A 24,406-nucleotide genomic window follows, 5' to 3' on the forward strand; every position below is an offset into this window, starting at 1 on the left:
CCCAAAGAGCCCCCCGCTGAGCCAGGAGGCGGCCGCCATCTTCCCACAGGCCCCTCGGTCCATGATGAGGCTGTAGCGCAGGGGGAGGCAGATGGCCGCGTAGCGGTCGTAGGACATCACCGTGAGGAAGGACATCTCCAAAGCGACAAACAGATTCACTAAAAAGACCTGGGTAACACAGTTTCTGAAATAGATGGATCTGTTGTTGACCAGGGCATCGAGGATGGATTTGGGGACGGTGACGGAGATGTAGCCGAGGTTGATGATGGACAGGTTCCTGAGGAAGAAGTACATGGGGGTGTGGAGGCGCCGGTCAAGAAGGGTGATGGCGACGATGAGGAGGTTCCCCGTCAGGACCACCAGGTAGAACAGGAGTAACAGCGCGGCCTGGGCCAGCTGGAGCTCCCGGACCTCTTAGAATCCCAGGAGCAGGAATTCCGTCACAACTGTGTGATTGACCATGTGGTCTGAGGACTGCCTAAGGGTACCAAGAAAGCAATTGAGTATTCACTCTTCCCCTGTTCCTCCCCCTCCTCCTTCCCTCACCCCCAACGATCTGGCCTCCTAATTCATCAGTAAAATTAACTCCATCAGGTCTGAGCTCCCCAAAGTCACTCCTCCCCCTTCTCCAACCCCCCGGCTCTCAGCCCTCTCTGCTACACTCCCATCCTGCCCAGCGGTATCCTCAGATGAGATCTCCTCCCTCCTCTCAAGTGCTACTCCGGCCACCTGTGCTCCTGACCCCATTCCCTCTCATCTTATGAAATCTCTCACCCCGTCCCTCCTCCCCTCCTTAACTTCCATCTTCAACCACTCACTCTCCACTGGTTCCTTCCCCTCTGCCTTCAAACATGTCCTCGTCTCCCCCATCCTGAAAAATGGTCTCTTGTCCCCGCCTCCCCTTCTAGTTATCGCTCTATCTCCCTCCTACCATTCCTTTCCAAACTCCTCGAACGAGTCGTCTACACCCGCTTCCTCCAATTCGTCAATGCCAAATCTCTCTTCGACCCCCTCCAATCTGGCTTCTGTCCCCCACATTCCACCGAAACCGCCCTCTCAGAGGTCACTAATGACCTCCTGCTTGCCAAAACCAACGGCTCCTACTCTATCTTAATCCTCCTCGACCTCTCAGCTGCCTTCGACACTGTAGCCCACCCCCTTCTCCTCAACACGCTATCCGACCTTGGCTTCACAGACTCCGTCCTCTCCCGGTTCTCCTCATCTCTCCGGCCGTTCATTCTCAGTCTCCTTCGCGGGCTCCTCCTCCCCCTCCCATCCCCTTACTGTAGTGGTTCCTCAAAGGTCAGTTCTCCGTCCCCTTCTGTTCTCTGTCTACACTCACTCCCTCGGTCACCTCATTCACTCCGACGGCTTCAACTATCATCTCTACGCTGATGACACCCAAATCTCCATCTCTGCCCCTGCTCTCTCTCCCTCCCTTCAGGCTCGTGTCTCCTCCTGCCTTCAAGACATCTCCATCTGGATGTCCGCCCGCCATCTAAAACTCAATTATGTCCAAGACTGAACTTCTTATGTTCCCTCCCAAACACTGCCCTCTCCCTGACTTTCTCATCACCGTGGACGGCACTACCATCCTTCCCGTCTCACGAGCCCGCAAATCCGGTGTCATCCTCGACTCCGCTCTCTCGTTCACCCCTTACATCCGATCGGTCACCAAAAACTGCCTCTCTCACCTCCCCAACATCGCCAAGATCCGCCCTTTCCTCTCCGTCCAAACCGCTGCCCTGCTGGTTCAGTCTCTCATCCTATCCCGACTGGATGACTGCATCGGCCTCCTCTCCGATCTCCCATCCTCCTGTCTCTCCCCACTTCAGTCTATATTTCACGCCGCTGCCCGGATCATCTCTGTGCAGAAACGCTCTGGGCATGTTATTCCCTCCTCAAAAATCTCCAGTGGCTACCAATCAACATAGGCATCAGGCAAAAAACTCCTCACTCTTAGATCAAGGCTGTCCATCACCTCACCCCCTCTCACCTCACCTCCATTCTCTCCTTCTCCAGCCCAGCCCACACCCTCCGCTCCTCTGCCGTTCGCCTCCTCACTGTGCCTCGTTCTCTCCCGTCCCGCCGTCGACTCCCGGCCCACGTCTTCCCCCGGCTCGGAATGCCCTCCCTCCGCACATCTGCCAAACTAGCTTTCTTCCTCCCTTCAAAGACCTATTGAGAGCTCACCTCCTCCAGAAGGCCTTCCCAGACTGAGCCCCCTTTTTCCTCTCCTCCTCCCCATCCCCCCGCCCTAACTACGTCCCCTCCCCACAGCACCTGTATATATGTCTGTACAGATTTATCACTCTAACTTGTACATATTTACTATTCTATTTATTTTATTTTGTTAGTATGTTTTATTTTGTTGTCTGTCTCCCCCCGTCTAGACTGTGAGCCCGCTGTTGGGTAGGGACCGTCTCTATATGTTGCCAACTTGTACTTCCCAAGCGCTTAGTCCGGTGCTCTGCACACAGTAAGCGCTCAATAAATACGATTGATTGATTGATTGAATGAATGAATCACTCTGAGAAAAACATAGGACAAGTGAAATTGTTAGGTTGCTTCGGACCTCTCGGGTTCCTCTTTCTTCTGCCTCTGGCCTGGAATGAAGACAAGCACTCAAACCGATTTATTCTCCCGGGGACGTCTCCTGTTCTTAAATGTTTTTGAGGATTGAAATACTGCAACTCCGCTTATTTATCTAGCCACACTAGCTTATCTGCCCTGGAAGCTCTCTCGCTTCATGTCTGGCAGATGCCCACTCTCCTCTCTCTAATAAACACGAAGCGGCAGGGTGACTAAAAGACAGGCAGATGCAGAGAAACAGAGGCAGGGAGACCGAAGCACAGAGACCAAACAAAATTCAGGGAGATATCTAGCGCAGGAGACGGAGTTTTAATTCTAGCTCTGCCACCAGCTTGCAGTGTGACCTGCTGTGAGACCTTGGGCCACTCACATAACTCCTCTGGCCCCAGTTCCTTCATTCGCAAATAGCGGTAAATTCCCTGCTACATAAACTGCGAGCCCCATGTGGGAAAGGGTCTACGTACAATCTGATTATTCGAGAAGCAGCGTGGCTTGGGAGTCAGAGGTCGCGGATTCTAATCCCGCCTCTGCCACTTGTCTGCTGTGTGACCTTGGGCGAGCCACTTCTCTGTGCCTCCGTTCCCTCATCTATAAAATGGGGATTAAGATTGCGAGCCCCAAGTGGGACAACCTGATTACCCTGTAATAATAATGATAATAATTATAATATTGATGGCATTTGTTTAGCACTTACTAGGAGAAGCAGCGTGGCTCAGTGGAAAGAGCACGGGTTTTGAAGTCAGAGGTCATGGGTTCTAATCTCGGCTCCAGCGCCTGTCAGCCGTGTGACCTTGGGCAAGTCACTTAGCGTCTCTGGGCCTCAGTTACTTCATCTGTAAAATGGGGATGAAGACCGACAACCTGATCACCTTGTATTCTCCCCAGTGCTTAGAACAGTGCTTCGCACAGAGTAAGCGCTTAATAAGTGCCACCGTTATCATTATGACTGTTACTACTACTGCTGTTTCTACTTCGACTAATGACCTGCAGAGAGAGAGAAACAGAAGGCCCAAGACAAGAAACTCAAAGAAATATAAATCGAAAGCTCTAGAAACCCAGAAAAATTGAGAAGGGTAGAGGCATTAAGACAGAGCAATGGAGGAGAAGAGTGAAGGTTGAGACAGAACCAAAGGCAGAAACAACAAGATCATCAGAAAGGCGATGATGCTCACTAACTACATCAGTTAGTTGGACGGTGAACAACAGTGATCCTGAAATGGTCTCAGAGTTCGACTTTGTGATAACTAATGCTTATCCAGCGCTTAGAACAGTGCTTTGCACATGGTAAGCGCTTAACAAATACCAACATTATTATTATTATCATTATCTAAACTGCCCAATCTTGATAAATGGCAGTCCGGTCGCTAACACTGCCAGTTCCCCGGTGACTTTCAAGTTCCAAACCAAATTTTCCTTTACATAATAACCTTCAAAAAATGAGCATTTTCCATCAACACCTGTGCACATGTTCTGTTTTGTTGTCTGTCTCCCCCTTCTAGACTGTTAGCCCGCTGTTGGGTAGGGACCGTCTCTCTATGTTGCCGATTTGGACTTCCCAAGCGCATAGTACAGTGAGCGCTCACTAAATACGATTAAATGAATGAATGAAATCAGACCTCTCGGATTCCTCTTCCTCTGCCTCTGGCCTGGAATGAAGACAAGCACTCAAGCCGATTTATTGTCCGGGGAACGTTCCCTGTTCTTAAATGTTTTTGAGGATTGAGATACTGCAACTCCTCTTATTTATCTAGTCACACTAGCCTATCTGCCCGGAAGCCCTCTCGATTAATGTCTGGCAGACCCCCACTCTCCTCTCCCCAATAAACACGAAGTGGCAGGGTGACTAAAAAACAGGCAGATGCAGAGAAACAGAGGCAGGGGGACCGAAGCACAGAGACCAAAAAAATTCAAGGAGATATCTAGCCCAGGAGACGGAGTTTTAATTATAGCTCCACCACCTTGCAGTGTGACCTGCAGTGAGACCTTGGGCCAGTCACATAACTTCAGTTCCTTCATTTGCAAGTAGTGATGAATGACATTTTCTCCCTGCTACGTAAACCGCGAGCCCCACGTGGGAGAGGGTCTATTAGAGAAGCAACGTGGCTTAATGGAAAGAGCCCGGGGTTGGGACTCAGAGGTCGTGGGTTCTAATCCCGCCTCCGCCATTTGTCTGCTGTGTGAACTTGGGCAAGTCATTTCGCTTCTCTGTGCCTCAGTTACCTCATCTGTAAAGTGGGGACTAAGACTGTGAGCCCCACATGGGACAACCTGATTACCTTGTATCTCCCCCAGTGCTTAGAACAGTGCTTGACATATAGTAAGTGCTTAACAAATACCATTATTATTTTTATCTTGTATCTCCCCCAGCGCTTAGAACAGTACTAGGCACATACTAAGTGCTTCACAAGTATCAATAAAAAAACCGGTCTCCATTTTACTTAGAGTGTGAGCTCCATGTGGGACACGGGCTATTTCCAATCTTCTATCAACTCCAGCACTTAGAACAATTCTAGCGTTCAGTAGAGTGCCTGGCACATAGTAAGCGCATAACTAATGCCATAATTATTATTATTGTTATTATTATTACAAAGCACTCACTAAGTGCTTAACAGTACCTATAAAATACCTCCTCTCCCTCCAATTTAGACTGGGAGCCCCTTGTGGGACGTGGAGTCTGTCCTATCGTGTATCTAGCCCGGATTCTAGCCCTGTGCTTGGAATATAGTAAGCACTTACCAAACTAGAGGATGACAAGGAGCAGGCACGAACTCACACGAACAATGAAGCAGCTGAAGGTCAATGAAATGGATTTCCTGCCGCACGTTGGCACTCACCAATGGATGGAAACAGGCGATTTCTCGTCACATTTCTCCCAGACTTAAAAAAGCTTCCATTTTTTGTTGTTCAGCCCCTCCATCTCTGACGTTGTGGTCAGGGATCTTGTTTCCCAACTCTCTTATATTACTCTATATAGTACAGAGCTCTGCCTATGGGAAGTGTTCAGTAAATACGACTGATGGATTAATTAAAGTCCATCTCCCCCTCTAGACCGTATGCTCACTGTGGCCAGGGAATGTATCTCCCAACTCTGTTATATGGTACTCTCCCGAACATTTAGTTCAATGCCCTGCACACAGTAAGCACTCAGTAAATCCCACTGACTGATTGCCGGTTGAACCCGGGAGGATACATCACTCTCTTTTTGAGGAGTTCCCGAAAGATCGTGTCTTTCACATTCTGCGCTCCTCTCGAGTGGCAATTTATAATCCTTCCCACTTGGCCTCTCTTTTCCCTCGGGAGAAAGCAGGATTCCTCTTTTGTTTTGAGGGGCTTCGTGACTGAAAGCCCCCAGAATCTACTGTGATTGAAAGAATGAATGAATGAAACATCCTGGCTTTTCCACGAGGATAATCAAGCTATTCTCCACCCCCCAGCGCTTCATATTTGTAAATTATGACGTATATCGTAAATTATTTATTTAGATTAATGCCTGTCTTCCTCTCTCGACTTTTCGGTTCTTGTGGGTAGGGAAGGTGCCTACCAACTTTGTTATACTGCAGTGAAAACGAGAATAATAATAATGGTATTGGTTAAGCACTTACTATGTGCCAAGTACTGTACTAAGCGCTGGAGTGGATACAGGCAAATTGGGTTGAACGCAGTCCCTGCTCCGCGTGGGACTCACAGTCTTCTTCCCCGTTTTACAGAGGAAGGAACCGAGGCACAGAGAAGTGAAGTGACTTGCCCAAGCTTACACAGCAGACAGGTGGCAGAGCCAGGATTAGAACCCATGACCCCAGGCCCAGGCTCTATCCACTATGCTTACAGAAGCAGCATGGTTCAGTGGAAAGAGCCCGGGCTTTGGAGTCAGAGGTCATGGGTTCAAATCGCAACTCCGCCAATTGTCAGCTGTGTGACTTTGGGCAAGTCATTTAACTTCTCTGTGCCTCAGTTGCCTCATCTGTAAAGTGGGGATTAAGACTGTGAGCCCCCCGTGGGACAACCTGATCTCTTTGTAACCTCCTCAGCGCTTAGAACAGTGCTTTGCACATAGTAAGCACTTAATAAATGCCAACATTATTATTATTATTATTATGCCATGCTGCTTCTCTGGCATTCTGTACTCTCTCAAGGGCTCAGTACAGTGCTCTGCACACAGTAAGCGCTCAATAAACACCACTGATGGTGGCGAGTGGTGATTGAAGGCCTTAAGTGGAGAAGGCTGGGATTATTTCTTTTTCCCAGTACCGTCTCCTCGTAGATTCTAAGATGTATTCTCAGAGGCTACTTTTCTGTCATCTGGAATCATTTTTGTGATCAAGGGTCTCTTTTTGATTCCCTCCTTATGATCTAGAATCCTCCCTTAACCGACTCTTTCCTCTGTCTGTGTTTCTATCCTCTTATTCACTGAAGAGAACAGTAATAATAACTGTGGCATTTGTTAAGCGCTCACTATGTGCCAAGCACTCTATAAGATTCAAGCTAATCAAGTCAGACAACAGCCTCGGCCTCTCGTGGGGCTCGCAGTCTTCATCCCATTTTCCAGGTGGGGAAACTGAACCGCAGAGAAGTGACTCGGCCAAGGTCGCAGAGCAGACAAGTGGTGGAGAGGGGATTAGAACCCAGGACCTCTGACTCTCAGGCCTGGGGTCTTTCCGCTGGCTATTCTGCTTCTCCGTTTGGTGAGCACTACCAGAGCACTGTTCCAAACCCTTGGATAAAACACTAGGCTATTTCAAGGGGCTTGCAATCTTACGGGGGAGGCAGACACTCAAGGGAATTACAGACGGGAAGCAACAGAGTGTAAGGGTTTGGACATAATCCCTATGGGACTGGGGTCGGATAATAATAATGATAATAATAATGGCATTTATTAAGCCCTTACTATGTGCAAAGCACTGTTCTAAGCGCTGGGATAGATACAAGGTAATCACGGTGTCCCACGTGGGGTTCACAAACTTAATCCCCATTTTCCAGATGAGGGAACTGAGGCCCACAGAAGTGAAGTGACTTGCCCCAAGTCACACAGCTGACCAGTGGTGGAGCCGGGATTCAAACCCATAACCTCTGCCTCCAAAGCCCGGGCTCTTTCCACTGAGCCATGCTGCAAGCACTCCATCTCAATATTCCCAAGCACTGGGAATCAATTCTGGGAGAGCAGCTGGATCCTAGAGAGAAGAAGGCTGGCCACTTAATGTTAAAATAGTGCGCAGAAAGTGGTCCGGGACCATATTAGCCAATCGATCAAGCAGTGGTATCTATTGAGCGCTTACCGTGTGCAGAACGCTGTACTAAGCGCTTGGGACAGTACAATAGAGCAGAGTGGGTAGACACGTTCCCTGTCCACAGGGAGCTTACGGACTAGGGAAAGAGACAGAGATGAATATAAATAAATGAATTGTGGATATGGACATCAGTGCTGTGGGGCTGAGGGAGGGGTGATTAAAGGGAGCAAATCCAAGTGCGAGGGGGACACGGAAGGGAATGGGAGAGGAGGGATTGGTCAGGGAAGGTCTCTTGGAAGAGAGCTGCCTTCAATAAGGCTGTGAAGGTGGGGAGAGTGATCTGTAGTGGACAAGAGATGGATCAGCTGAAAACGGAATGTCTTCTGATTCTGGATAAATAGCAGTTTAGTCAGGGTAGGGTTTGGAATCTGGTAAGTCAAGGGAAGGGAGATAGGGATAGCGAGGAGTGGTCAAGACTGTAAGTTTCTTGTGGGAGGGGAACGTCTCTGCCAATTCTGTTGTGTTGGCCTCTCCCAAATGCTTAGTAATAATAATAATAATGATGATGGTATTTGCTAAGCGCTTTCTATGTGCAAAGCACTGTTCGAAGCGCTGGGTAGGTTACAAGGTGATCTGGTTGTCCCCCAGGGGGCTCAGAGGTTTAATCCCCATTTTACAGATGAGGGAACTGAGGCCCAGAGAAGTGAAGTGACTTGCCCAAAGTCACACAGCTGATAGTCGGCAGAGCCAGGATTTGAACTCCTGACCTCTGACTCCAAAGCCCGGGCTCTCTACACTGAGCCACGCTGGGCACCGCACGGAGTAAGCGCTCAGTAAGTACCACCGATTGACTGATCACCAGGGAAGGGGAAACGACAACACTTAGTTGGCGGGATTCGGAAACATTCTGGGAGCAAACGTCAGGTGAAAAAGAGGGGATCTTTATTCTGGAGGAACGTAAGCCCCCTCAGGACCCTCCCCAGGGACGCTTTCGTGTCCCGGTTCCTCAGGCTGTAGATGAGGGGGTTCAGTGCGGGGGGCACCGTGGTGTAGAAAACGGACACCAGCAAGTCTAGGGTCGAGGGGGAGTCAGACGTGGGCTTGAGGTAGGCCACGGCGCCGGTCGAGAGGAAGGTGGTGACAACGACGAGGTGGGGCAGACAGGTGGAGAAGGCTTTGGCCCGGCCCTAGCAGGCCGGCATCCTCAGCACGGCCCGGAAGATGCGCACGTACGAGACGACGATGAGGACGAAGGAGATGAAAGCCAAGCCGAATGCCGTGGCTATGCTGACGTCGATGACGACATGCGTTTCGGAACAGGAGATCTTCAGTAGGGAAGGGATGTCGCAGAAGAACTGCTGGACCAGGTTAGAACCACAGAACCTCGGTTTTAACGTCCCGGATGTGTACACCACCCCGAACAGGCCCCCGCCGAGCCAGGAGGCGGCCGCCATCTTCCCGCAGGGCCCTGGGTCCATGATGACCCCGTAGCGCAGGGGGAGGCAGATGGCTGCGTAGCGGTCGTAGGACATTGCCGTGAGGAGGGACAGCTCCGAGAAAGCAAACGAAATCACTAAAACCACCTGAACCATGCAGCCCCATAGAGAGATGTCTCTGCCATTGATCAGGGAGTTGTGGCTGGATTTGGGGACGGTGACGGAGATGAGGCAAAGGTCGAGGATGGACAGGTTCCTGAGGAAGAAGTACAAGGGGGTGCGGAGGCGCTGGTCGAGCGCGGTGACGGCGATGATGAGGAGGTTCCCCTTCAGGGCCGCCAGGTAGACCAGGAGGAACAGCGCGGCCTGGACCAGCTGCAGCTCCCGGACCTCCGAGAATCTCAGCAGGAGGAATTCCCTCACCTTGGTAGTGTTTCCCATCTCCACGGATTATCTGTGGATTTTCCATGGAGGCACAGAGAGGGAGCACGTTTACAGGAAGGAATCGGAAAAATCCCCATTTTGATTTTCAACTATCAGCGTCCCTCCGTTTTGGTTTCTGAAAGTCAGCATTTTCACTTTCACAGAGACCCAGGATGGGAAGGCAATGGCTTTGGAGCAATGGAAAAGGGGCTGGGGTCCTAATATTCCACCCATCCCTTTCTCTCGCTCACATACACACACACTTTACAAAGATATTTTAATATTTTCTACCAACTCTGTTCCACTATACTCTGCCAACCCTGTTCTATTTCACTCTCCCAAGCACTTAACAATAATAACAATAATGATGATGGCATTTAGTAAGCGCTTACTTTGTGCAAAGCACTGTTCTAAGTGCTGGGGAGGATACCAGATGATCAGCTTGTCCCACATGAGGCTCACAGTCTTCATCCCCATTTTCCAGATGAGGGAACTGAGGCCCAGAGAAGTGAAGTGACTTGCTCTAAGTCACATAGCTGACAATTGGCGGATCCGGGATTTGAACCCATGACCTCTGACTCCTAAGCCCGGGCTCTTTCCACTGAGCTACGCTGATTGGATCAATGGTATTTAGTGAGCATGTACTGTGCAGTGCACTGTACTAAGCACTCGGGGCACTATAACCCTGTTGGTAGGAACTTTCCCTGCCCACATCGAGTTGTTAATAATATTAATATTAATAATAATAATAATAATAATAATAATGGCATTTATTAAGCACTCACTATGTGCCAAGCACTGTTATAAGCGCTGGGGAGGATACCAGGTGATCAGCTTGTCCCAAATGGGGCTCACAGTCTTCATCCCCATTTTCCAGATGAGGGAACTGAGGCCCAGAGAAGTGAAGTGACTTGCCCAAAGTCACACAGCTGACAATTGGCGAAGCCGAGATTTGAACTGACGACCTCTGACTCCAAAGCCTGGGCTCTTTCCACTGAGCCACGCTGCTTCACTTGGTTCAGTGCTCTGCTTACAGTAAGTGCGCAATAAATACTGTCGATGAATCGATCATTTCTGCAAACACCTTTTGGGTGTGTGTCATAACGGCACCCTGATATTAGCATTCAATCGTACTTACTGAACGCTCACTGTGTGCAGATTGCTGTACTAAGCGCTTGGAAAGTACAATTCAGCAACAGAGAGAGACAATCCCTGCCAACACTGGGCTCACAGTCTAGAAATGAATGAATTACCCACGTTGCCTAATGTTTCTTCAACATTAATGGTGTTTCCTGAGCGCTTTCTGCGTGCAGGGCACTGTACTGAGTGCTTGGGAGAGTACAACAGAACAGAGTTAGTGGAAACGTTCCCTGCCCACAGCGAATTTACAGTCTAGCAGAGGGGATGGACACTAATAGAAATATATCAATCAATCAATCAATCGTATTTGTTGAGTGCTTACTGCGTGCAAAGCACTGTACTAAGCGCTTGGAAAGTACAAGCTGGCAACATATAGAGATGGTCCCTACCCAACAGTGGGCTCACAATCTAGAAGGGCTCACAGTCTAGAAGTTAAGCGCTTACTATGTGCCAAGCACTGTTCTAAGCGCTGGGGGGGATACAAGGCGATCAGGTTATCCCACGTGGGGCTCACAGTTTTAATCCCCATTTTACAGATGAGGTCACTGAGGCTCAGAGAAGTGAAGTGACTTGCCCAAGGTCACAAAACAGACATGGTGGAGCTGGGATTAGAACCCACCACCTCCGATTCCCAAACCCGGGCTCTTTCCATGGCGCCACGCTGCTTCTCTGATAGATTCTGTTATTCTTAGCCTCAGAGGCAATCCAGTAGGCGATCGCTCGATCGATGGTATTCACTGAGCACTTGCTGGGTGCGGAGCATTGTACTAAGCCTTGGTGGGAGTACAGGAGAACAGAATTGGAAGAAACATTCCCGGCATTCCCGGCCCTCAGAGAGCTTCGTGGCTAGTCTAGTCTCGGCACCGTGGTCCTTTGTCCTTCTCTTGGGATCCTGGCAGCTTAGTTCTGACTGGTTTCAACTAGACGTTTGGAGTCCGCGCCTCCTAAAACTCCCAACTCTCTCCTTCGGGAGGTCAGTGTCTTTTCCACAGAGGCGGATTTTCCACCCACATCCCACGCCCGGCCTCTCATCTCACACCCATCCTTGCGGTTCCATCTTCTCTGCATTCCTGGCTTTTTATCTGGCCCCTCTTTACAACCTGGCCTCGCATTCTATATCTTCCAACCTGGTCGGAGATTGGGAAGCAACGTGGACTACTGGAAAGCCTGGGAGTCAGGGATCTGGGTTCTAATCCCACTCCAAAACCTACCCTTTTGTGGGAGGTGTTTGTTAAGCGGTTACTAGGTGCCAGTCACTACACTAAGCGCTGGGGTAGATACAAGCTAAGTAGGTTGGCCACAGTCCCTGTTCCACAAGAGGGTCACGGTCCTAATCCCCATTTTACATATGAGGTAACTGAGGCACAGAGGAGTGAAGTGCATGGAGCTTGAATTAGGACCCACATGCTCTGAGGCCCGTGATCTTTCCACTAGGGCACGTTGCTTCTCACACACGAACATATTCTTCTATTATCTGTCATTCATTTTAATGTCTCCTTTTCACACTAGATTCTAAGCTTCTTAATAATAATAATAATGATGATGATGGCATTTATTGAGCGCTTACTATGTGCCAAGCACAGTTCTAAGCGCTGGGAAGGTTACAAGGCGATCAGGTTGTCCCACAGGGGGCTCACAGGCTTCACCCCCATTGTACAGATGAGGGAACTGAGGCCCAGAGAAGTGAAGTGACTTGCCCAAAGTCACACAGCTGACAACTGGCAGAGCCGGGATTCGAACCCATGACCTCTGACTCCAGAGCCCGGGCTCTTTCCACTGAGCAATGCTGCCCTTCTTCAGGGCAGGCTTTGTGTCTATCCACTAGAGGAGCAGCGTGGCTAAAAGGAAAGAGACCGGGGTTGTGGATTCTAATCCCGGCTCCGTCACTGCTGCCACGCAGCAGTCTGAATCAGGATGAAGCCAGCATCCCTCCTTTCACTGGCCGCATAAGAACATATTCTCATCCCTCCCTCCACGCCTAGACCGTGAAGACCCAAACGGGGAATCTAATTTGGGGCTCATGGCATGAATTGTAGCAGTCCAGTTCTCTGTACCGTCTGTACTTCCCAAGCGCTTAGTACAGTGCTCTGCACACATTACGCGCTCAATAAATGTGATTGAATGAATGAAAGAATGAATGAGAAACATTCCCTGTTCATAATCAATCAATAGTACTTATTGAGCTCTTACTGGGTGCAGAGCACTGTACTAAGCTCTTTAGAGAGTACACTACAACAGAGTTGGTAGACCTGGTATATATGTTTGTACAGATTTATTACTCTATTTATTTTACTTGTACATATTTATTCTATTTATTTTATTTTGTTAATATGTTTTGTTTTGTTGTCTGTCTCCCCCTTCTAGACTGTGAACCTTGGGTAGGGACCGTCTCTATATGTTGCCAACTTGTACTTCCCAAGCGCTTAGTACAGTGCTCTGTACACAGTAAGTGCTCAATAAATACGAATGAATGAATGAATGAATGAATGAATGAATAGAGGAGCAGCGTGGCTAAATGGAAAGAGCCCGGGGTTGTGGATTCTAATCCCGGCTCCGTCACTGCTGCCACGCAGCAGTCTGAAGCAGGATGAAGCCAGCATCACTCCTTTCACGGGCCGCATAAGAACATATTCTCATCACTCCCTTCGTGCATAGGCCGTGAAGACGCAAACGGGGAATCTAATTTGGGCTCGGCATGAATTGTAGCATTCCAGTTCTCTGTACCCAGTAAGAGCTCAGTAACTATGATGGATGGATTGAGCGATTGACTTTGGCTCACCGGGGCGGTCCAGCGTTGGAGATGCTGAGTTCCTCCTCCTCGTCTCTATATGCGGGTCTGTGGTCGGGACGGGAAAGAGCCCGACATTAAACCAGCGCTCCGGGCTCCTCGGAGACAGCAGCCCCCGTTCCGGCGGGACGCGGGGAGGGGGTTCCCCAGGAGGACCAGCCCCGGGATCGCCCCGAGAGACTCGTTTTCTGGAAGACTTTGGAGTCCCAGAGGAGACGTTATCTCCGACGTTCAGCAGGGCTCAGACTGTCCCAGTAATTTTATGTCCCTCACTCACGAGAATGGCCATGGTCACCAATTCATTCAAATGTCGCCGTTTAGTGCTTGCTGAGAGTAAAGCACTGTAGTAAGCGCTTGGGAGCGCACAATACAACAATAAACGGACATAGTCACCGCTCCCACTGAATCTATAACGTAGAGAAATTCCGATAACCAGCAAAACTCTGGCAAACTGCCTAGTTATGCGATCTTCCTCTGAGCTCTCACTCTCCCCACCTTCATAGACTTATGTGGATCCTCTCCAAGAGGCCTTTCCTGACTGAGCCCTAATTTAATGATAATAATAATAATAATGGTATTTGTTAAGCGCTTATTGTGTGCAAAGCACCGTTCTAAGCGTTGGAGATTTCCTCTTCTCCGACTCCCTTCCGCATCACCCTGGTACTTGGATTTGCCCCCTTTATTCACCCCACCCTCTGCCCCACAGCACTTATATCCAAATCCTCAATTAATTTATTTATATTAACATCTGTCTCCCCCCACTAGATCATAAACTCACTATGGGCCTTGCTCCGCGCGGCCTTGCTGCTCCCGGAAGGATTCTCTCCTCAGAGCGCCTCCATAGACGCCTGGGACTCCGTCCTCTAGAGGCCCGCCTGCCCGCCCGCCATCACACCGCGAGGCCTTGCTGCTCCCGGAAGGATCCTCTCCTCAGAGCGCCGCCGTTGATGCCTGTGACTCCATTCCCGAGAGGCCCGCCCGCCCGCCATCACACCGGGCAGCCTTGCTGCTCCCGGAAGGATCCTCTCCTCAGAGCGCCGCCATAGACGCCCGGGACTCCGTTCCCGAGAGGCCCGCCCGCCATCACAGCGCCCCCACAGACGCCCCTCTGTTTCCACTCCCCCCCACTTAGGAGGCCTTCCTTAAAGTGCCCCTCATCCTCCCCTTCCCGGTCCGGTCCTGACTGACACTCCCCCCGCCCCCAGGTAAAAAGTCCTTGTTAGCAACATGTTACATTAACGACAACCTCACGGGCACCTCCTCTGCCCTCCCATGGTAGTTGACTGTTCGCTCCTCTCCCCAGGTATCTCTGCTCCCTGACCCACCTTAATTGGCCCACCCTACTCCAGCACTTAATAGTTTGTATCTGCTCTCTGTGACATCATTATCTGCCAATTCTATTATTGCCATAGCATATTGATTGTTTAACTACACCCTGTGATGCCATCGCCTACTTATATCATTACTACTGTTTTATTGCTTCTGCATCTCAATTTTTAACCTCCAGCTGTATTGTCACTCGCCCTGCTGACCTCACCATGAATTTTCAGTTCCCTTGCTCCCAACTGCCATTCCCATTCCTCACCTTCCCCTTCCCCTTCCCCTCTCCCACTCAGCTTTTTCCCTCCCTCTCACCCACCAAGACGACTCCCCCTCACCCCCTCCCAAGGATTCCTCTGAAGCAGTGCCAGTCCTCCGCTCCTCCCTCCCGGCCCCCTCCCTCCCCTTCTCCCCGCCCCCACCCCATCCCAGTTCTCCTTTCCCATCGCCAACCCCCTTCCCACTCTCCCAGCCCAGGCCCCCGCCAACTCATCCCAATCCAAACCCTCCCCACCCCTCGCACCCTTCCCCCTCTCTCCCCACCCTTGACAGCTGCTCCCAAGTGTGGCCTCTGGAACCCCCGCTACGTTTTAAGTAATATCCCTTTCAACCTGGACCTTTTCCTTTCCAGTTCTCTACTCCTCCTCGCACTAACTGAAACATGGCTGTCTCCGGACGACACGGTCTCTTCTGCTGCTCTCTGCAGTGCAGGCCTCTTCTTCTCCCACTCCCCCAGACTCACCGGAAAAGGAGGAGGTGTCGGTTTCCTTCTCGCCCCCCAATGTCGCTTTCGCACTATCCCTCCTCCCCCTTCCCTTTCCTTCCCTTCCTTTGAAGCCCACATTATTCACCTCTACCACCCCCTCCAGATTCTTGTAGCCGTCATCTACCGCCTTCCCGGCCCCATTTCCAACTTCCTTAAAGACTTTGACCCCTTCCTCACCTTCCTTCTCTTCTTCTCCTTGCCCACTCTGATCCTCGGAGACTTCAATATTCACATGGATATCCCTAACGACTCCTCTGCCGCCCGCCTTCTATCTCTCCTTGACGCTGCCAACCTCTTCCTTCACCCCACCTCACCCACTCGATAACTTGGTCATACCCTCGACCTCATCATCTCCTACCACTGCTCTGTGTCCACCCTCACCAACTCTGAAATCCCTCTCTCTGATCTTAACCTTTTCACCTGCCTCCTCACTCACACCCCTTTCCCCTGTAAATCCGTATTACTCCCTCACAGAGATCTCCGCTCTCTGGACCCCACCCATCTTTCGGAGCGCCTCACACCCCACCTCGCCGCCCTCTCCTCTCTACACAGTCTTGATGATCAGATTACTGTTCTGGACTCTAACCTTTCTACTCAGCTAGACTCACTCGCTCCCCTTTCCCTTCGCCGCTCTCGCACCACTAGCCCATAGCCCTGGGTCACTGCCACTGTCCGCCTCCTTCGCTCTTATGCTCGAGCTGCCGAACGCTGCTGGCGAAAGTCTAAACACCATGCCAACCTCGTTCACTTCAAGTTTATCCTTTCCTGCCTTAACTCAGCCCTCTCTTCTGCCAGACAAAACTATTTCTCCTCCCTTATTGACACCCATGCCCATCACCCCCGCCAGCTCTTCCGTACATTCAACTCCCTTCTCAGGCCCCCGGTTCCTCCCCCTCCTCCTTCCCTCACCCCCAACGATCTGGCCTCCTACTTCATTAACAAAACTAAATCCATCAGGTCCAACCTCCCCAAAGTCTCTTCCCCCCCTTCTCCAACCCCCCGGCTCTCAACACTCTCTGCTACTCTCCCATCCTTCCCAGCAGTATCTATCCTCAGAGGAGCTCTCCTCCCTCCTCTCCAGTGCTACTCCGGCCACCTGTTCTTCTGACCCCATTCCCTCTCATCCCATGAAAACTCTTGCTCCATCCCTTCTCCCCTCCTTAACTTCCATCTTCACCCGCTCACTCTCCACGGGTTCCTTCCCCTCTGCCTTCAAACATGCCCATGTCTCTCCCATCCTAAAAACACCCTCTCTTGACCCCACCTCACCTTCTAGTTACCGCCCCATATCCCTCCTACCATTCCTTTCCAAACTCCTTGAACGAGTTGTCTACACGCGCTGCCTAGAATTCCTCAACAACAACTCTCTCCTCGACCCCCTCCAGTCTGGATTCCGCCCCCTTCATTCCATGGAAACTGCGCTCTCAAAGGTCACCAATAACCTCCTGCTTGCCAAATCCAACGGCTCATACTCTGTCCTAATCCTCCTCGACCTCTCAGCTGCCTTTGACACTGTGGACCACCCCCTTCTCCTCAACACGCTATCTGACCTTGGCTTCACAGACTCCGTCCTCTCCTAGTTCTGCTCTTATCTCTCCGGTCATTGTTTCTCAGTCTCTTTTGCAGGCTCCTCCTCCCCCTCCCATCCTCTTACTGTGGGGGTTCCCCAAGATTCAGTGCTTGGTCCCCTTCTGTTCTCGATCTACACTCACTCCCTTGGTGACCTCATTCGCTCCCACGGCTTCAGCTATCATCTCTACGCTGATGACACCCAGATCTACATCTCTGCCCCTGCTCTCTCCCCGTCTCTCCAGGCTCGCATCTCCTCCTGCCTTCAGGACATCTCCATCTGGATGTCTGCCCGCCACCTAAAGCTCAACATATCGAAGACTGAACTCCTTTTTTTCCCTCCCAATCCTTGTCCTCTCCCTGACTTTCCCATCTCTGTTGACGGCACTACCATCCTTCCCGTCTCACAAGCCCGCAACCTTGGTGTCATCCTCGACTCCGCTCTCTCATTCACCCCTCACGTCCAAGCCGTCACCAAAACCTGCCGGTCTCAGCTCCGCAACATTGCCAAGATCCGCCCTTTCCTATCCATCCAAACCGCTACCCTGCTCATTCAAGCTCTCATCCTATCCCGTCTGGACTACTGCATCAGCCTTCTCTCTGATCTCCCATCCTCGTGTCTCTCTCCACTTCAATTCATACTTCATGCTGCTGCCCGGATTATCTTTGTCCAGAAACGCTCTGGGCATATTACTCCCCTCCTCAAAATCTCCAGTGGCTACCAATCAATCTGCGCATCAGGCAGAAACTCCTCACCCTAGGCTTCAAGGCTCTCCATCACCTCGCCCCCTCCTACCTCACCTCCCTTCTCTCCTTCTACAGCCCAGCCCGCACCCTCCACTCCTCCGCCGCTGATCTCCTCACCGTACCTCGTTCTCGCCTGTCCCGCCATCGATCCCCGGCCCACGTCATTCCCCGGGCCTGGAATGCCCTCCCTCTGCCCATCCGCCAAGCTAGCTCTCTTCCTCCCTTCAAGGCCCTGCTGAGAACTTACCTCCTCCAGGAGGCCTTCCCAGACTGAGCCCCTTCTTTCCTCTCCCCCTCGTCCCCCTCACCATCCCCCCATCTTACCTCCTTCCCTTCCTCACAGCACCTGTATATATGTCTATATGTTTGTACATATTTATTACTCTATTTATTTATTTATTTATTTATTTTACTTTTACATATCTATTCTATTTATTTTATTTTGTTAGTATGTTTGGTTTTGTTCTCTGTCTCCCCCTTTTAGACTGTGAGCCCACTGTTGGGTAGGTACTGTCTCTATATGTTGCCAATTTGTACTTCCCAAGCGCTTAGTACAGCGCTCTGCACATAGTAAGCGCTCAATAAATACGATTGATGATGATGATTATGATGTGGGCAGGGAACGGGTCGACCGGCTCTGCTGTATTACACTCTCCCAAGGGCTCAGTGCAGTACTCGCCACACAGTAAGTGTTCGGTAAATGTAATTGATTGACTGACTCATTCATTCAATTTTATTTATTCGTTCAATCGTATTTATTGAGCGCTTCCTGTGGGCAGAGCACTGGACTAAGCGCTTGGGAAGTCCAAGTCGGCAACATAGAGAGACGGTCACTACCCCACAGCGGGATCACAGTCTAGAAGGGGAAGCAGGGGAAGCAGCATGGCTCAGTGGAAAGAGCGAGGGCTTGGGAGTCAGAGGTCCTGGGTTTGAATCCTGACTCCGCCACTTGTCAGCTGTGTGACCTGGGGGAAACCACTTGACACTTCTGGGCCTCAGTTACCTCATCTGGAAAATGGGGATTAAGACTGTGAGCCCCAAGTGGGACAATCTGATCTCTTTGTATCACCCTTGAGCGCTTAGAACAGTGCTTTGCACATAGTAAGTGCTTAACACATACCACCATTATTATTAGAACGGGGAGACAGAGAACAAAACAAAACACGGAGACAGGTGTCAAAGTCGTCAGAACAAATCGAATTAAAGCCAGATGCACATACGTATGGAGTATATGTGTAGAGCAAACGTGCATCTGGTTTTGTACTGGACGGTCTGGTTTCTGGCTGTTCTGTCTCCTGATGTTCGTCTTTGTCCAGAAACGCTTTGGGCATGTTACTCCCCTCCTCAAAAAACTCCAGTGGCTACCAATCAACCTACGCATCAGGCAGAAACTCCTCACCCTCGGCTTCAAGGCTGTCCATCACCTCGCCCCCTCCTACCTCACCTCCTTTCTCTCCTTCTCCAGCCCAGCCCGCACCCTCCGCTCCTCTGCTGCTAATCTCCTCACCATGCCTCGTTCTCTCCCGTCCCGCCGTCGAACCCCGGTCCACGTCATCCCCTTGGCCTGGAATACCCTTCCTCTGCACATCCGCCAAGCTAGCTCTCTTCCTCCCTTCAAGGCTCTACTGAGAGCTCACCTCCTCCAGGAGGCCTTCCTACACTGAGCCCCCTCCTTCCTGTCCTCCTCCATCCCCCTCTCCATCTCCCCCGCCTTACCTCCTTCCCTTCCCCACAGCACCTGGATATATGCATATATGTTTGTACAGATTTATTACTCTATTTATTGATTGATTTTACTTGTACACATCTATTCTATTTATTTTATTTTGTTAATATGTTTGATTTTGTTCTCTGTCTCCCCCTTCTAGACTGTGAGCCCGCTGTTGGGTAGGGACCGTCTCTATATGTTGCCAACTTGTACTTCCAAAGCGCTTAGTACAGTGCTCTGCACACAGTAAGCGCTCAATAAATACGATTGATTGATTGATTGATCTGGGCCCAGGATCCACGAGTGACCCCAACGACCACCCTCGCAATTTCCCTGCCCCCTTGTCTAACAGCACCAAAACCCCAGCGTCCATTTGGGTGCCACGGCTATTTGCTCTCCTAGTCTTCTCTTACAGTTCCATCTCCCCTTACAGCCCTCCTTTCCTCTTCTCCCACTCCCTTCTGCATCACCTTGACTCGCTCCCTTTATTCATCACCACCGTCCCAGTCCCACGGCGCGTACGTCCATATCTGTCGTTTATTTGTGTCTATTAATAAATAATAATAACGGCATTCATTAATATTAATAATAATAATGATAATTGCATTTTCTAAGCGCTTACTATGTGCAAAGCACTGTTCTAAGCGCTGGGGAGGTTACAGGGTGATCAGATTGTCCCACGGGGGCTCACAGTCTTAATCCCCATTTTACAGATGAGGGAACTGAGGCACCGAGAAGTTAAGTGACTTGCCTTAAGTCACCCAGCTGACAAGTGGCAGAGTCGGGATTCGAACCCATGGCCTCCGACTCCAAAGCCCGGGCTCTTTCCACTGAGCCACACTGTTTGAGCCGAGCGTTGTTCCAAGCGCTGGGGAGCTTACAAGGTGATCCGGTTGTCCCATGGGGGGCTCCCAGTCTCCATCTCCATTTTCCAGAAGAGGTCACTGAGGCCCAGAGAAGTGCCCAAAATCACCCCGCTGACAAGTGGCAGAGTAGGGATTTGAACCCATGACCTCCGACTCCAAAGCCCGGGCTCTTTCCACTGAGCCACGTCCGTCTACCCTAAGCTTGCTGTGGTCAGGGAATGTGTCCTTTATATGGTTATATTGTACTCTCCCAGGCACTTAGTATAGTGCTCTGCACACAGGAAGCACTCAATTAATACGATTAATTGACTGACTGATTACTAAAGGCCACTTAATTTTCACGCCATCTCAGTCCTGATCAAGGACTACTCTTTTTCTAGTCCCAATGAACCCTGATTTATTGGAGGTGCCTAGTGAAAACAGCAGAGGGTTGAGAATCAGAGGAGGACCTGGTTTCTAATCCCTGCTCCACCATGTACCTGCTGGGTGGCCTTGAGCAAGTTATTTCACTTCTCTGGTCCTCAGTTACCTCATCTATGTAATGGAGAGTAAGACTGTGAGCCCCGTGTGGGACAGGGATTGGGTACTATTCATTCATTCGTTCAGTCGTATTTACTGAGCGCTTACTGCGTGAAGAGCACTGGACTAAGCGCTTGGGAAGTACTACAGACTGATCATCTCATATCTACCCTAGTGCTTAGTACAGTGCCTGGCACATAACGGGAGCATATCTACCGATTCTGCTACACTGTACTCTCCCAGGAGTTTAGTATAGGGCGCCGCACACAGTTAGCACTCAGTTGATTGATTGATAATAACCGCTTTACAAATGCTACAAACAAATAGCCAATCTCCACGGCCACCATTCCTTGTAGACGGTTGGCATTATACGATCCATCTGGGCATGGTGGTCCTGGATAATAATAATGATGGCATTTATTAAGTACTTACTATGTGCAAAGCACTGTTCTAAACGCTAGGAAGGTCACCAGGTGATCAGGTTGTCTCGCGGGGGGCCTCCCAGTCTTCATTCCCATTTTACAGATGAGGTAACTGAGGCCTATAGAAGTGAAGTGACTTGCCCAAAGTCACACAGCCGACAATTGGCGGAGCCAGGATTCATTCATTCATTCAATCGTATTTATTGAGCACTTACTGTGTGCAGAGCACTGTACTAAGCGCTTGGGAAGTATAATTTGGCAACATATATGAGGAACCCATGGGATATGAACCCATGACCTCTGACTACAAAGCCCGGACTCTTTCCAGTAAGCTACGAGGTCTCAGCAACTGGACGACAATTTTTCTCCGGAGGAGACTCCAGGGTCACCAACAGTTCCCACGTGAACGACCCCAAAGGGTGGGGACCCAGAATCTCCCAGGCTAGAAGGGCCTCTGACCTCGGGGAGAAGAAGGTTTGTAACCTTTGTAAACCCCCTCCCCCCTCAGAGCTTAGAACAGTGCTTTGCCCATAGTAAGTGCTTAATAAATACCATCGTTATAAGGTTCGACCGCCATTTTAGAGGCATTTCGCCGTTATCATTCTCCTCAGGGTGGTCTTCATGTCCCGGTTCCTCAGGCTGTAGATGAGGGGGTTGAGGGCTGGGGGCACCACGTTGTAAAACACGGACAACAGCAGGTCCAGGGCCAAGGGGGAGTCAGACGTGGGCTTGAAGTAGGTGAAGACCCCGTTCACTATGAATAAAGACAAGATGGCAAGGTGGAGCAGACAGGTGGAGAAAGCCTTGGCCCGGCCCTTGGAGGCCGGCATCCTCAGCATGGCCCGGAAGATGCGTACGTACGAGACGATGATGCCGACGAAACAGCAGAGGCCCAGGAACATGCTGAAGCCCAGAATGGCGAGCTCGTCGATGGAGCGCCTGGAACAGGAGATCCGCACTAGGGAAGGGATGTCGCAGAAGAACTGCCGGGTGACGTGGGTGTCACAGAAGAGGAGGGAGAAAGTCACGGCGGTGTGGATGACTCCGTTCAGCCCCCCGCCGAACCAGGAGCCGGCCACCATCTTCCCGCAGGCCCCTCGGTCCATGATTACCTCGTAGCACACGGGGAGGCAGATGGCGGCGTAGAGGTCGTGGGACATCGCCGTGAGGAGGAACAGCTCCGAAGTGGCAAACAGGACCACCAAGAAGACCTGGGTGGCACAGCCCAGGAAGGAGATGGATCTACGATCGATCAGGGAGTTGTGGATGAATTTGGGGACGGTGACGGAGATGTAGCAGAGGTCTAGGACGGACAGGTTCCTGAGGAAGAAGTACATGGGGGTTTGGAGGCGCCGGTCGAGGACTGTGATGGCAACGATGAAGAGATTTCCCCACCAGGGCCACCAGGTAGACCAGGAGGAACAGCACGGCGTGGACCAGCTGCAGCTCCCGGATCTCTGAGAATCCCAGGAGCAGGAATTCCCTCAATCAATCAATCGTATTTATTGAGCGCTTACTGTGTGCAGAGCACTGTACTAAGCGCTTGGGAAGTACAAGCTGGCAACATATAGAAACAGTTCCTACCCAACAGTGGGCTCACAGTCTAGAAGGCACTGTCAGCGCCGTGTCGTTGACGATTTCTTCCTTGTGGGGAAATAGGAAATAGGGTGCTGTGGGATTGATGGAGGTGAAAATATTAAGTTATCCAAGCAGTGTGGGAAACAGTGCTTGGCACATAGTAAGGGCTTAACAAATGCCATTATTATTATTATTATTATTATTATTATTATTATTATTATTATTATTCTCTGGACCCTAGTTACGTCAACTGCAAAATGAGGATTAAATCCTACTCTAGTAATAATACTATTATTATTATTAGTGACTAGAGCACAGGCTTGGAAATCAGAAGACCTAGGGTTTAATCCCAGTTCTGCCGTTCGTCTGCTCTGTGACTTGGGGCAAGTCACTTCCCTTCTCAGAGAAGCAGCGTGGCTCAGATAAGATCCCGGGCTTTGGAGTCAGAGGTCATGGGTTCAAATCCCTGCTCTGCCAACTGTCAGCTGTGTGACTTTGGACAAGTCTCTTCACTTCTCTGTGCCTCAGTGACCTCATCTGTCAAATGGGGATGAAGACTGTGAGCCCCACGAGGGACAACCTGACCACCTTACAACCTCTCCAGCGCTTAGAACAGTGCTGTGCACATAGTAAGCGCTTAATAAATGCCATTATTATTATTATTATTGTTATTATTATTATTATTATTATTATTATTATTATTATTATTATTATTATTATTATTATTATTATTATTATTCTCTGGACACCAGTTACCTCAACTGTAAAATGAGGATTAAATCCTACTCTTTCCTCTTTTGCATTTTCTCCTGTGCTCCCCTTACTGCACATAGTAAGCGCTTAGTAAATGCCATTATTATTATTATTATTATTATTCTCTGGACCCCAGTTACTTCAACTGTAAAATGAGGATTAAATCCTAATCTTTCCTCCTTTGTATTTTTTCCTGTGCTCCCCTCTACCCAGGGCGCGACATCTACAGGTGAAAGACATTCAATCAATACTATTGATTGATCGATGGATTGACTATTGGGAAATGCTGCCCAGGAAGGAAGATATTTGAGAAAAATCCCAGCAGCTTTAATTTTTCTCCAAAACGAGGAAAGCTGCAATTACAGCTGAACCCAAGCTCCTCCAGTTTTCATGATAAAAATAATACCAATGATGATGGTATTTGTTAAGCGCTTACTATGTGCCGAGTACTGTTCTAAGCGCTGGGGGAGATCCAAGGTCATCAGGTTGTCCCACGTGGGGCTCCCGGTCTTAATCTCCATTTTACAGATAAAGGAAATGAGGCCCAGAGACGT

The 24,406-nt window shown here is 50.1% G+C and overlaps 1 pseudogene; it reads right to left on the reverse strand.

The window, feature by feature from the left end:
- Window positions 1-8,737: 8,737 nt before the first annotated feature.
- Window positions 8,738-22,627, reverse strand: LOC119923734 (annotated as a pseudogene).
- Between the last annotated feature and the right edge of the window lie 1,779 nt (window positions 22,628-24,406).

The sequence above is a fragment of the Tachyglossus aculeatus genome, unplaced genomic scaffold, assembly GCF_015852505.1.
Source record: "Tachyglossus aculeatus isolate mTacAcu1 unplaced genomic scaffold, mTacAcu1.pri scaffold_234_arrow_ctg1, whole genome shotgun sequence".
NCBI lineage: Eukaryota > Metazoa > Chordata > Mammalia > Monotremata > Tachyglossidae > Tachyglossus > Tachyglossus aculeatus.